Source organism: Mauremys mutica, chromosome 4 (genome assembly GCF_020497125.1).
Source record: "Mauremys mutica isolate MM-2020 ecotype Southern chromosome 4, ASM2049712v1, whole genome shotgun sequence".
In the NCBI taxonomy this organism is placed as follows: domain Eukaryota; kingdom Metazoa; phylum Chordata; order Testudines; family Geoemydidae; genus Mauremys; species Mauremys mutica.
This window is the reverse complement of record NC_059075.1, coordinates 90,408,601-90,420,896: the sequence shown is the minus strand read 5'-3', so window position 1 is coordinate 90,420,896 and position 12,296 is coordinate 90,408,601. Positions and strand designations below refer to the sequence as shown.

Here is a 12,296-nt window from a genome sequence, read left to right as displayed (position 1 = left end):
AAAAAACCCTAGCCATCTGACATATCAACTTCTCTTCTAAGAATTATCCTGTCCTTATACTGTCGTGGCCATACAATACAAACCTAACTCCTTCTTATCTGAGGAAGTAAAATGACCTTTTGTTTTCAACAGATTTTTATTACCAGAATATACAGCATGTTAACTTTGTGGTCATTCAGCCTCCCAGAAAACACAAATGTAAAAGTTGTTGTTAAAAGCACCACTCTAGTTAAATGTCAGTCTGCCTTTCCATTATAAACTCCTAATTAGGGGATTTAGAATAGAGCTCTGCAGCAGGCCTGGGATCCCACAGAACCCTCTGCCATAATAGTGGGAGCAGGATTTTAAAAGTCCCATGCAGGGCTCTAGTTTATAGCTTGTCTGTAAAAACTTACTCTAAGCTGAAACTTGGCATGGAAGGTCACAAACTTTCTCTTTTATTAAATATAACTTTGTTAAATACAGCAGTACAAAATACAGAAGGATAGATATTCTCATTTCATCTTCATTTTGTACTGCTATGGAGCTTCATCTTTCTCCACTGAAGTCACTGGGAGCAGGATCAGTACTGTGATAGGAAAAACTAGGGCCCAATCTTGAAAGTTGTTCTATTTAGAGCTGGCAGTTGAGAAGGAGGAGTATTACTAACAGTCTTCATTAAAACAAAATACAAATATTTTAATTAATTGTCAATTTATTTTAAATATTAAAAGATTTTCCCCATCATTTTAACCCCGGTTCTGAAGTTACATTGTAGAAGCTTTGTTTTTTCACTTTAACTTTTCTGCTTTCTCCACTCACCCCAGTTTTACTCTAGGACAGCAGTTCTCAAACTGTGGGTTGTGACTCCATTTCGATGGGGTCAGCAGGGCTGAAGCCCAGAGCTGGAGCCCCTGCCCTGAGCCCTATGGGGCTGAAGGTAGGGGGTCACAAGTTTTTCTACTGGGGGGAAGCCCAGATGGGATCGCCAGCACAAAACATTTGAGAAACACTGCTCTAGGAGACTAAAATTCCTGTTGAGTTTTATGGCCAGCATGCCTTGAGTTACGTTGCGTGTGAGGTAGGTAATAGTCATGACTGTAAGTACACTGTGGAAAGTCTGTTCCCTTTTCCGAAGATTTTCTTTAGAGAAAATTGAAAAAAGTGCTATTCCCTCTTCATAACCCAGCTATTGTCTCTCTTCCCTGGCCAGCATGCTGGACTTGACTTTGCACCCTGGCTTATACTGTGATGTCACTGAATTTCCAGTCAGCAATGCTATTCCTTATTTGTTAGTGAGGATCTAATCAGATTTATGTCTGCCTTTGTAGAGTTGACTGTGCTCAGGGGTGTGTGTGTCTGTGCGCGTGCGCACGTACTCACGTACGTGTGTGTGAGAGAGAAAGCAATATATTATCTTTTGCATCTGCAGAGATACTGCTGACATTGCAGTCACATATAGGAAAAAGAATTTGAGAATATTGGCCCTAGACAGCTCTGCAACAGAATTGGGCATTCCTCAAAAGGTTGAGAGAGAGGTGACAAATCCAGGAATCCTGTATGGTGCACAGTGCCCTCAACTCCTGTTACAAAACACCTCCCATTGTCAGGGATCTGATGCTGATCTGATTGGTGACCTCTGTTCGTTCCATCTCATAATACAGAAACATTCAATGAAACCAAAAGGTGGCAGATTCAAAATGGATGAAAGGAACACTGTTTCTAGCCCGTGGAACTCATTGCCACAAGATATGATTAAAGTCAAGCACATAGAAGGATTCACAGAAAGACTGGATGTATATATGATAAGAGTATTCAGAATTGTTGTAATACATATTAAAACATGAAGAAGAGCTTTGGATGCATGCTTCAGGGCATAAACTAACCTCCATCTTTCAGAAACTTCACCTACCTCATGCAGAGTTTCTTGTATCTTTCTTTGAAGCAGCTGGTACCACCCACTATCAGAGACAGGATACTGGACTATATGGACCATTGAGCTGATCCAGTATAGCAATTTCTAATTCTTTTGAACTATCAGAGCTATCTGAGGCTCCCCCCATTGTCTTTCCATATCTTCAGTATGCCCCCAATTCCCTCTCTCCATTGCCTTTGGTCCATCAATAGTCCTATTTCTTCACCATGAACATCATCATTTTTTTAAGTATTTGCATGTAAGGCACAATGACCAAATTATCTAGGCACCATAATAAAAGGAACATCAGTGATCCTCAGAGTGAAGAAACCAGTGTACCTCTCTACTATCCCCACCGTTGTCGTCTCCTTTCTCACACAATTATGCAGTGCCTCCAGAGCCCTCTTCCTTCCAATGTCTAGTCTTCCAGTGGGCCACACCAAGTGAGTGAAATTCATCCCTATGCTCAGGAGGGAATTTCACTCAAAGAGTAAATAAGGTCTGTCTGGATCATGAAAGCCCGCCCTCATTCAGCACGTCCATTAAAGTCAGCTGGTGTTACATGTATGGCAGGACTGAGGGATCAGGCCCTAAATTACTCCTTTGGGAAAATATTATTCCATCACATTGATGTATTAAATTACATAGGTTAGTAGGAATGTGTGTGCATATGTGTATAGTTACATGTGAAGGAACTGGAGCAGTGTATAAAAGATATGCACCTGGCATTCATCTTGTTTGTGACCTTCAGCATTTAATATTGAATGAACAGTCCCATTGTTTTCTGGCCAGTTCAGGCTCTCAATAATGCAGGGATAGTAGACACTTGAGGTTGAAAAACACAAGTTTTTGGAGACTGCTCCTTGGAAACACTGGTTCATATTCACCACTGGTGCAAACAGGCACAACTCCTTTACTTTCAGTGGAGTTGTATCTGTTACACCAGTTCAGATTTTGGCCAAATTTGTTTTGTAACAAATTGAAATAAAGTTAAAAGGTCAGCTGCCTTTTAAACGTATTATATAAACATTATTGTTTTCTGTTTGCTCTTAGAAACTATTAGATATAGCTCCTTGCAGATTTTGACCTTTTCAGATGTCAAAGATTGATACTTCTCTTTGCCCATCCCTTTTCCTAGAGTCTTTCTATCTACATAATGAGCTCTATCTTAATTTAATCTAGATTTTTATACTGCAGTTCTCACAAAGTTATCCATGCAAACCATTCTATTTTCAGCGGAGCCAAAATAAATACAAAGTTTTTCGTTCACTTCAGTGATGTCAGTACAGAGCTAGGAAAAGGTTACAGAGATGAAACTACTGCTTCAGATCCAGCTGAGGGAGCTCAGACACTTTTTATAAGTCACACACAAAAATGTTTGGTGTTCCATGGATGCTAGAAGGTATGTAGAAACATGCAAAGATCATTATTGTGCAGTCATGTGTTCATGCTTGTACGTTTGGACAGGTGTGTCTTCCCAACATGGATGTTGATTTTATTTTGCATTCAACCTCTGAGGTAGGGTTCCAGCCCCAATCTTTTAGAAATGGCCACACAAAAAAATCTGTATTTAAAATGGTAACACTTAGGCCCTCAAATATTGTAGCACTGCTGAACATTGCAATTGTATGCAACATAGAAAATGTAGAGCTGTAGAATTCCAAATTTGGACATTCTTACTCTTACTAAGTCTACAGTCCTTTTTAAAGTAGAGTAAAATTAGCCCTAGAGTCAAATTTGAAATTATGTTCATAATTTTGGGATATTAAAATATTTCCCAGAGCTCATTATCTAAAGCCCTAAATAAAATTGCAATATAATTAGAGTTTAGGAAACCTCAAAAGGTTTAAAGAGTGTTTTCTTTTCAGATGAGCAATGAAATGTACATATGCTTATTAACGCTACTCCTCTCTCCTCCCCCATCTCTTTCTCAGTGATGCCTCCTTATATCCCCATCTCATTCAGTATTCCCCTCCTATACAGTTCCTACCCTAAACAGGCCATATGTTCTTTACTTCCCACATTTTTCTTTCCCTCCTGTAATCCCCCAGGATATTGTTGGCATCTTGCCTTTCTGGCCCTGTTCCTCAAGGTCTCCCTAATGTAGATACTGCACTATATGTTCCTCCACACAACCTCCTTCTTGCACACTTTTATTCCATACCACTGAAGACCAGTTGTGGTGTCTAGATGTTTGTCTGCTGGCCTCTGGCACTGATAATGTGAAAAAAATGCAAGTTCTGTTACACTGTGGTGGTTCTCCAGTGATATGCATACCATGTATAGTATAGCAGGACAGAGAATTGTGGGGCAAATGCCAATAGTTTGGGGCCCCATCGCAGAGGAAGCATGGCTCTGAAACACATTTTCAGAAGTGGAAGCAAATGCCCTTTGAAGCATGTTAGTGAAAGATGGGACTCCAAGAAGGAAGCAAGTCAGAAGTCTGTTGGGAGATATCAGGAAAGGAGAAGGAACCTGTTTGAGGATGTGTGAGAAGTTCCCCATGAAATAAACCGTTTTCCTTTCATACAAAGGACTGAAAGGTGTATCCATTTCTATGTCTATCCTTAAATACGAGCTCTGTCTCCGTAGACAGTCTAGGTCAGATGCTCAGCTGCTGTAAATCGGCAAATAGCTTCAGTGGAACTATGCCAGTTTACAGCAGATGAGAATCTGGCCCTCTCTTTTTTGACTGAGGGGCTGCAAATTCAAGTATAGAGCTCCACCTGAAATGATCCTAACCTGAAACACCCATCTAATAATTCATACTGTTCTGAGGATGGAAGCAAGAACAATTTGAAGCAAGAAGCATATTTCATACTTGGATTAATGGTGGCAAATATAATTGTGTAGTGCACTTATTTGGTAGCTTTTTTTTAAATGCAAACTCCTTTGTAAGAGAAAGATGCTGTTGTGGGACATTTTCCTTTCAAACACCACAGTCACTCCCTGATTGCATCTCTAAATGTTTCATTCTTAGGACCACAACCAAGGACTCCACTGACCATACATAGTCTGAGAACTACTGATGTGTAGCAAATCACTCCATTGGGGGGTCATCTAACACATTGTGATTCCACATGTAGATACACACAAATTATATACACACATTTTTGTGTGTGCAGTTGCATGCATCCAGTTTTGAAAAATGGGGCATAAAGCAAAGTGTAAAATACTGATGTCAGGTATTGCTGAAAATAGCTACCACACTGTATGCTTTCAAAATTTAAATAAGCCATGTCTCATTACGGCAATCTAAAAATTGAAAAACTGTGAGAAGCCACTGCCAAACCTTGGCCCAGATGCTCAGATGCATTAAGTCTGCCATGTCTCCCTCTGGCAGTGCAAAGCAGAGTTAAATCTGGTTTAGTTGGCCAGTTGAGGATTTCCCTGTCATAAGGGAAGCCACAGGTGGCATTGGGACAGTAAAGTGACTCCTACACAAATCTTCTCCTCTCCCTGTCCCCGATGAAGGGGCATGGCTCGAAATAGGCTGCATTATCTGTCTCCAGGGACTAGGACCAGTGCCTGTCTGCCACAGGATCAGGAACTGCAAAGGTGACTTAGGGCTTGGCTACACTTGAGAGTTACAGCACTGGTGGTGGCTTTACAGTGCTGTAACTTACTCCCCGTCCACACTGGCAAGGCACATACAGCGCTGTATCTCCCTGGCTACAGCGCTGGCTGTGCTCCACCTCTTGCAGTGCTGGGGTGCCAATGTAAACAGTGATTAATCTTACTACTCTGTAACTGACCTCCAGAACCTTCCCATAATGCTTTTTAAGTAAAGAGAACACTCTTTGTTTTGTTGTGATGCCTCTCTTTGTTTTGTTGTGAACTCGGGGCTTCCGGAAGCTGCTTATCTAAAAAACAAACACAGCTCCTGTTTGCTCGAGCAGAGGCAGGCAGAGGGATCCCTTTGGAATGTTTGCTTGAGGAGAGAAGCAGCCGGGAGAGGCGGAGGGAGGGTCCGTTTTGGAGCAGCTGCTTATGTGGTCTGAAGGCTATTTGCATTTAGTGAATGAGAGAGGGGTGGGGGAAGGGGTCGAAACTTTTAAAATGATTGAAGGTTGGTGCTGTGTATCTTCAAATCCTTAGAACTTGCAAGGCAGGGAGCTGACACAGTGTCAGCTCCAAAAATCCACTCTCTCTGTCTCCCTGTCACACTTCACCCCACCCCCCTCTTTTGAAAAGCACGTTGCAGCCACTTGAACGCTGGGATAGCTGCCCATAATGCACAACTCCCAACACCGCTGCAAATGCTGCAAATGTGGCCACACTGCAGCGCTGGTAGCTGTCAGTGTGGCCACACTGCAGCGCTTTCCCTACACAGCTGTACGAAGACAGCTTTAACTCCCAGCGCTGCACATCTGCAAGTGTAGCCAAACCCTTACTGACATCTTTGCTTCCCACCCCTTGTCTAGAATTGCACAGCTCAGCTGGGCCAGAGGATGTGTGCCAAAGCTTTTCTGGAGTTATCAGCATCTCTTCAGAAAAAGATGGTCGACCCCCATCCCCATTTCACCTTGTCCCCCACAAAAACAAAACTAAAGTAACTCAGCTGAACTGCTTTCTGATATTACTTCAATAAGAACAGTTCAACTGGAGGCTGATAGCTCGTATAGATCCCAGGGCATTTTCACTCTGCCTCAGAGGGTGAGAGAGCCAGGGAGGAGAGAATTTGGTCGAATTGATTGAAAGACGATATAACACTGGCTGAACAGGACTGCATGCCAAAGTACCTCTGTATTTTACATACCACCACTCTTTGCCTTAGACTGCATTAGAGATTCTGGGTTATATGTATCTACTCATTCTAGAGATCTACAAAAGCAACATGACTAATAATCATAATATTGTGCACCAGCATAGTGGTGTCCACATGAAGTACTCAAAATGCTTTACAAAGAATACTGCAGTCCTAAAGAATTAAACCTCACAATCTTTGTTGAGTTAGACAGTATTAGCCTCATTGTAGAAACATGAGGCACTGAGAGGTTAAGTGACGCTCCAGGATCACACAAGGAGGTCTGTAGCAGATCTGGGACTAGAACAAGTCACCTGACTCTCAGACTTGTGCTTATGTCACAAGACTATCCTTACGACAAAAGAGCTGCAAGAAATACACTATATTTATTCTTTAAGATTTTCACACTGTGACCCTTATTTATTGCCTCCTTCAGTATCTGTTATGAAATAATAGCCTGATGTTTGCTATAAGAAAGGGCTTAATCAAAATTAGGTTCCATAAAGCTCAGTTCCAGGGTTAAAAGTTTTTAAATTGCAGCAGCTCTTATCTTGTAATTCATAGATGGCTTTTAAAAATGCACTTAATCCATTTTACACTATTTTTTCACTTATTTTGTTTCTACTTAAACTACATACACCCCCCACACACCCCTCTACAACAATTTTCTACCTTCCCATGAGGCGCACTCTGTTGTTTCATTAAATGGAGAAAGTTGCATGTGCTTTTCCTCCTTAGCAAACATTTATGAGCTGTATGTTTTTTATTGAAAGGCTCTTCTTTATTGTGCATAAAGGTCATATCTTCCCTTTACAGTTTGTTCAGTTCAGGACACTCTCTGCTATTAAGCCCTAAATGTAAAACTGAAATAGGTACTTTCAGGATGAGTTTATAGGGCAGTTCTGTAATTGAACAATTCTGGGAATGCCTATTTAGTGCTCTGTTCTGTCATTTTTCTTCTACAAATGGAACTACTATCTTCTTCCCTAGCAATCTCACAAGTTTGTGTGTTTGCTCTAAGTGCTGACCAAAATAAAGAGCCCATCATCATCATTATTACTTGTGTGTAACTGTTTCCTTTGGAGATGGATTTTAGGCATTTCCCCCACTATTGGCCTGTGGAAAGAAAACAGACGTAGGCTTGGCCTACATTACACGGTTAGGTTGATGTAAGGCCGCTTACATCAACCTGATTTTGTCAGTGTACATACTACAACCTTGCTTCCGCTGACATAAGTGCCCTACTGACATCATAACTCCACCACCCCGAGAGGGCGTATGGCAGTGTAGTTAGGGTGATGCAGTGTCTACACAGAAACTGCATTACTTACATTGGCTGTTGGCTCTCATGGAGCCGTGACCTTGACAAGAAAGCCGGGCTATCACCAGATAGGATAGGTAGGGGGCTCCAGCAACAGCCCAGCTGCCCCCTGGGCTCCCAGCCACAGCCCGGCTCTCCCCTGACTTCCTGCTCACCTGTTGCCTGGAGGCTCCCTCTGGGGAGTGCTGGTACTTCCCAGAGGTCTCCTGGCTTCCTGCCCCATAGCCCCCAGGTGGAATCATTTTGGGGAAAGGAAATCTGGTGAGAAACAAATCCTGTGCTGGCTTTCGGCAGCAGAAGGAATTGTTTTCCTTGTTAGGCAGATTTCACAACACCTGTAAGTCTCATCATGAAGCTTAAAATTCCCCTCCCTCTTGTGTTTATGTCAAGTTATGTGTGTGTCTCTTGCAGTACAAGGTGTGAAGAGGTTTTGTGGCCTAGCGCAAAGCATCCTTTTAATTGCAGAAAAAGTAGCTTTCAGATTGCCAAGTGGAGAGGAATCTGTGGGGAGAGTGCTGGCCTTCTGCATAGAAGTCAAGAGCTGTGGAGAGAAAAATTGGCCAGGTGTTTGCCTTTCATCTGGATATTCAATGTGACACATCTGGTGCCAGTATAACTGCTATTTCTAAATGATAAGGAAGTTTTGCAGTCATGGGAGGGTTGAGCTGTCAGGTGAGCCAGAGATCAAGAATTATCATGACAGTTTCATGGCATATGAAAGATGCTGTGAAGTGCAGTATGATTCTAGCCAGCGGTGGTTAAATTAGGTTCTCTTGGACTTAGTCTGATGTGCAGGATAAGAGGGACCAATATCATTCCATGCATTGTGTAGGAGGAAGTTAGGGTTTGTTCGGGCTCACCAACACAGAGATAAAAATCACTTGTAATGTCTGATTACCAATCCCGTGTTTTACTCTGGCTCTGGGCTTCAGGGATGGTACTACTTAGCAGTCTAATTACTTTCTTTTCTTGAAAATGTCGTAAAAATCAGGTATACCAGTAATATTTCCAGGAGCCAGCTAGTCACTTTCACTTGGTTCCTAATCTTGCAAATTTGTCAAGAGTCTAATCATGTGTACTACTGACTAAGCAACCTTGAGTACCAACTTTGCCCCGTGTTTCAGCATACCAAAGGCTTGTATAAGGAAAACTGATTGAAATCTTTAAAAACCAAAACCAAAAGAAGTATCTTCCACCCCCAGCTAAGGAAGTTTCTTTTAACAAGTAATCAGCCCAGGAAAATTGTGTGGAATATTGGTACCAGTTAATTTTCTTCTTTGTGAAATAATTTAAAAGTATAACAGTTATGACTAGCTCTTGCTGTTTAGGCATGCAAAAATATATCATGCAATAGAAATAAATTGTAACTATTTGCAACAGGGAATCTAATAGAGGCACTTAATGTTGTATTACCACTAGTCCAGTCTTTCTCTCTTACTCACTATACATGTTTCAAGTTTGTTGGAGGTAAACAGCTATTCATTGGTCCGCTCAAGGGATTCACAGTACATCAACTTCATTTTGGCTGCACCACAACACAGCATAGTACAAAAACGGGATGACCTTTCCTGTGATCTCATCTAAACCTGAATCTGTGTCGGAAACCCATTTTTTATTGACATTGTTCGGAACAAGTTCTCCTGTGTGCGCTTCTAACAAGCTTTGTTCTCTCTAGAAACTTGAGGCAGCATAAAGGGCAAGTGAGTAACTCTGCTGAGTGAGGGCACAGTATTCTCATTGAATATGCATAAGCAGTAGTAAACTCAAGCTGAAATAGCTCCACCAGGAATTGCAGTTTAAATCTCTGTCATCCCAGGGGTTCTGTCACCCCCATATACAATATTTATTAATTGCTTATGAAAATGTTTAGTGTGTTAAAGAGAATGTTTTACACTTTATACTATGCACACATGGCACTACTGGGGAGGTTTGCGAGAAGTTGTCTTACAAGTTAGTTCCCATGTGGTGTGTGTCAGTCACAGCTAATTATTTAGTCTTTTTGGTGAATGCAGATTACACTGGAACTCTGATTCCCTTTCTCCTCTCCCCTGACTGCTAAAGAACAAAAATTACTGCACACAATCTAGGTTTATTGCATGTATAATTCTCCAAAGATCTCCAGTAAGATAACAGCTATGGTTTCACATTTCAGGTTTAACTGTAGTATTATTACAGTAATCTTTGCATGAGAAACGGGTAAAGAATCATTAATTGATAGTGACCAATTCAACCCCCCATTGTGTGTGTGTTTTGTCATAGTAGAGTTTGACTATGGTTTGTTATATAGATGAAAAATTAGCCAAAATATGTTTTAATTTTCAGATGGAACTCTGAAAAATTTAATCACCTGCATATGGCTAGAAACTAGAGTATTACAATAAAGGAAAGATTGTTAGCTAATTTAGCTGTTTGTTTCAGACACCTGTGAGTAAGAAACTAAACTTTAATTGCAGTGGAAAAGAATAGCAAAAACAAAGTTCTGACACGGCAGACTTCAAGGACACAAACTCCGGTGCAAATTCAGCATTCACCTACTGAAGCCTGCTGAAATCAATGGGAGTTTTGTCGTTGACCTCAATGGGTGCAGGATTAAGTCCTAAATGGAACTAGACATTTTCTTTCCATATGTAAACGCACAGGCTGCAATCTTGCAAACTTTTACTCAAGCCAGTAATCCTGACGTACATGCATTATTATGTATGGGACTACTTATATGATGAAGGATGGTCTGTCTATTGTACACTTTAAATGGTTCCTTTCAGTGAATCTGGTATCTGCAAAGGTTCCCATAACTCTTATATTGGAGTCATCTTTATAGGACAAATGAGCCTTCCATTTCACACACAGTAGATTGAACAGGTGTTCAGAATATCAATCCCTGGTTAAATACTGATCTTCCTCAGATCAACTTCTGATAAAAACAAAACATTTGAATTATGAAAATGAGAAGTAGATTTATAATCTCAAAGGGAAATTGTCAATTTAATGTAGGTCCCAAATATAGTTATGTGTATAATATGAAATGCCGAAGGGGATGGGTGAGGATGCGATTTACAGAGATATGTAACTCTTGCTGACTTCATTGTAAACTGAAAATGTAAATATTTCCTTGAGGATGTTTTACGTTTTTAATGAAAACAGATTTCATCTATTTAAATGTTCCTTTCCAGAGTAGTGATTCAGAAAGACAACACCTCTGTGGTAGTACATAACTTGAGAGAGAAGGAGCTAAAAATCTAGAGAGGGCCCATTGTCTAGACTTGCTTTGCTTGCTGCTTTGATCCCAGATTTTAGTCCGAGAGCATTTCTAATAGAATGTAAAACTGACTAGTTTAAGTGCCCAAACCACATGAAACGCAAAACAGCACAAATGGTGAAAAGCAAGTGAGGATTTTGAAATTCCTTTGCTTGTAATAGCCTAAAATGTTGTTAGTAATAGAGGTAAGGATATAATTTTTATCTTGACGATATGCATTTCACATCTGATAACAGCTTTTATATTTCTACATCAGAACTACTCAATTTTGCTTTCACATTTTATAGCAAAACTTATCAGGAAAAAACATTTTTGTCAAATATTATAGTTCCTTTCATCCCCATAAAGAGTGTGTGTCTCAATCAGATGGTTTCTATAATAGACTTTCCTAACTGCTATGATGGAGAAAATTCAAGGGCCCCATTTCCCCCCAGAATTAAATATGTATTAAGGTATTTTAAAGAGTGTAATATCTTTTTAGGGTTACCATGTATAGTTATGTTGTATCATTTCACAGTGCTCTAATGTTAGAGATCATACAGCCATGGTATACTATACAGGCCTGTGACCATTGCCATAGAAAACAACTGTTCTGTGTTCCCATCTTCCGATAGGGCACCCTGCACTGCAGGTCGTTCTCTTTTTCCTGCTCCCAAACCATGTTTTGGGGTTTGATTTTTTTTTTGGTCTAGGTCAGGGGTGGGCAAACTTTTTGGCCTGAGGGCCACATCTGGGTATGGAAATTGTATGGCAGGCCATGAATGCTCACAAAATTCGGAGTTGGGGTGCAGGAGGGGGTGAGGGCTCCAGCTGGGGGTGTGGGCTCTGGGGTGGGGCCAGAAATGTGGAGTTCAGGGTGCTCCGGGTTCGGACCGAGGGGTTCGGAGGACGGGAGGGTGATCATGGTGTGGGAGGGTGTCAGGGGTGCAGGCTCCGGGCAGCACTTACCTCAAGCAGCGGAGGTGCAGCTAGGCGGCTCTGCGCGCTGCCCTGTCCACAGGAGTCGCCCCTGCAACTCCCATTGGCCACAGTTCCCGCCACGCGGAGCAGAGCAAGCCTCAGACCCCGCTCCCCAGCT

At 41.4% G+C, this 12,296-nt stretch overlaps 1 protein-coding gene across 3 annotated transcripts in view; it reads left to right on the top strand.

Moving 5' to 3' along the window:
- The window catches only part of MPPED2 (metallophosphoesterase domain containing 2), a 153,137-nt gene that overhangs the window by 130,551 nt on the left and 10,290 nt on the right, over positions 1-12,296 (top strand). The window lies entirely within an intron of this gene.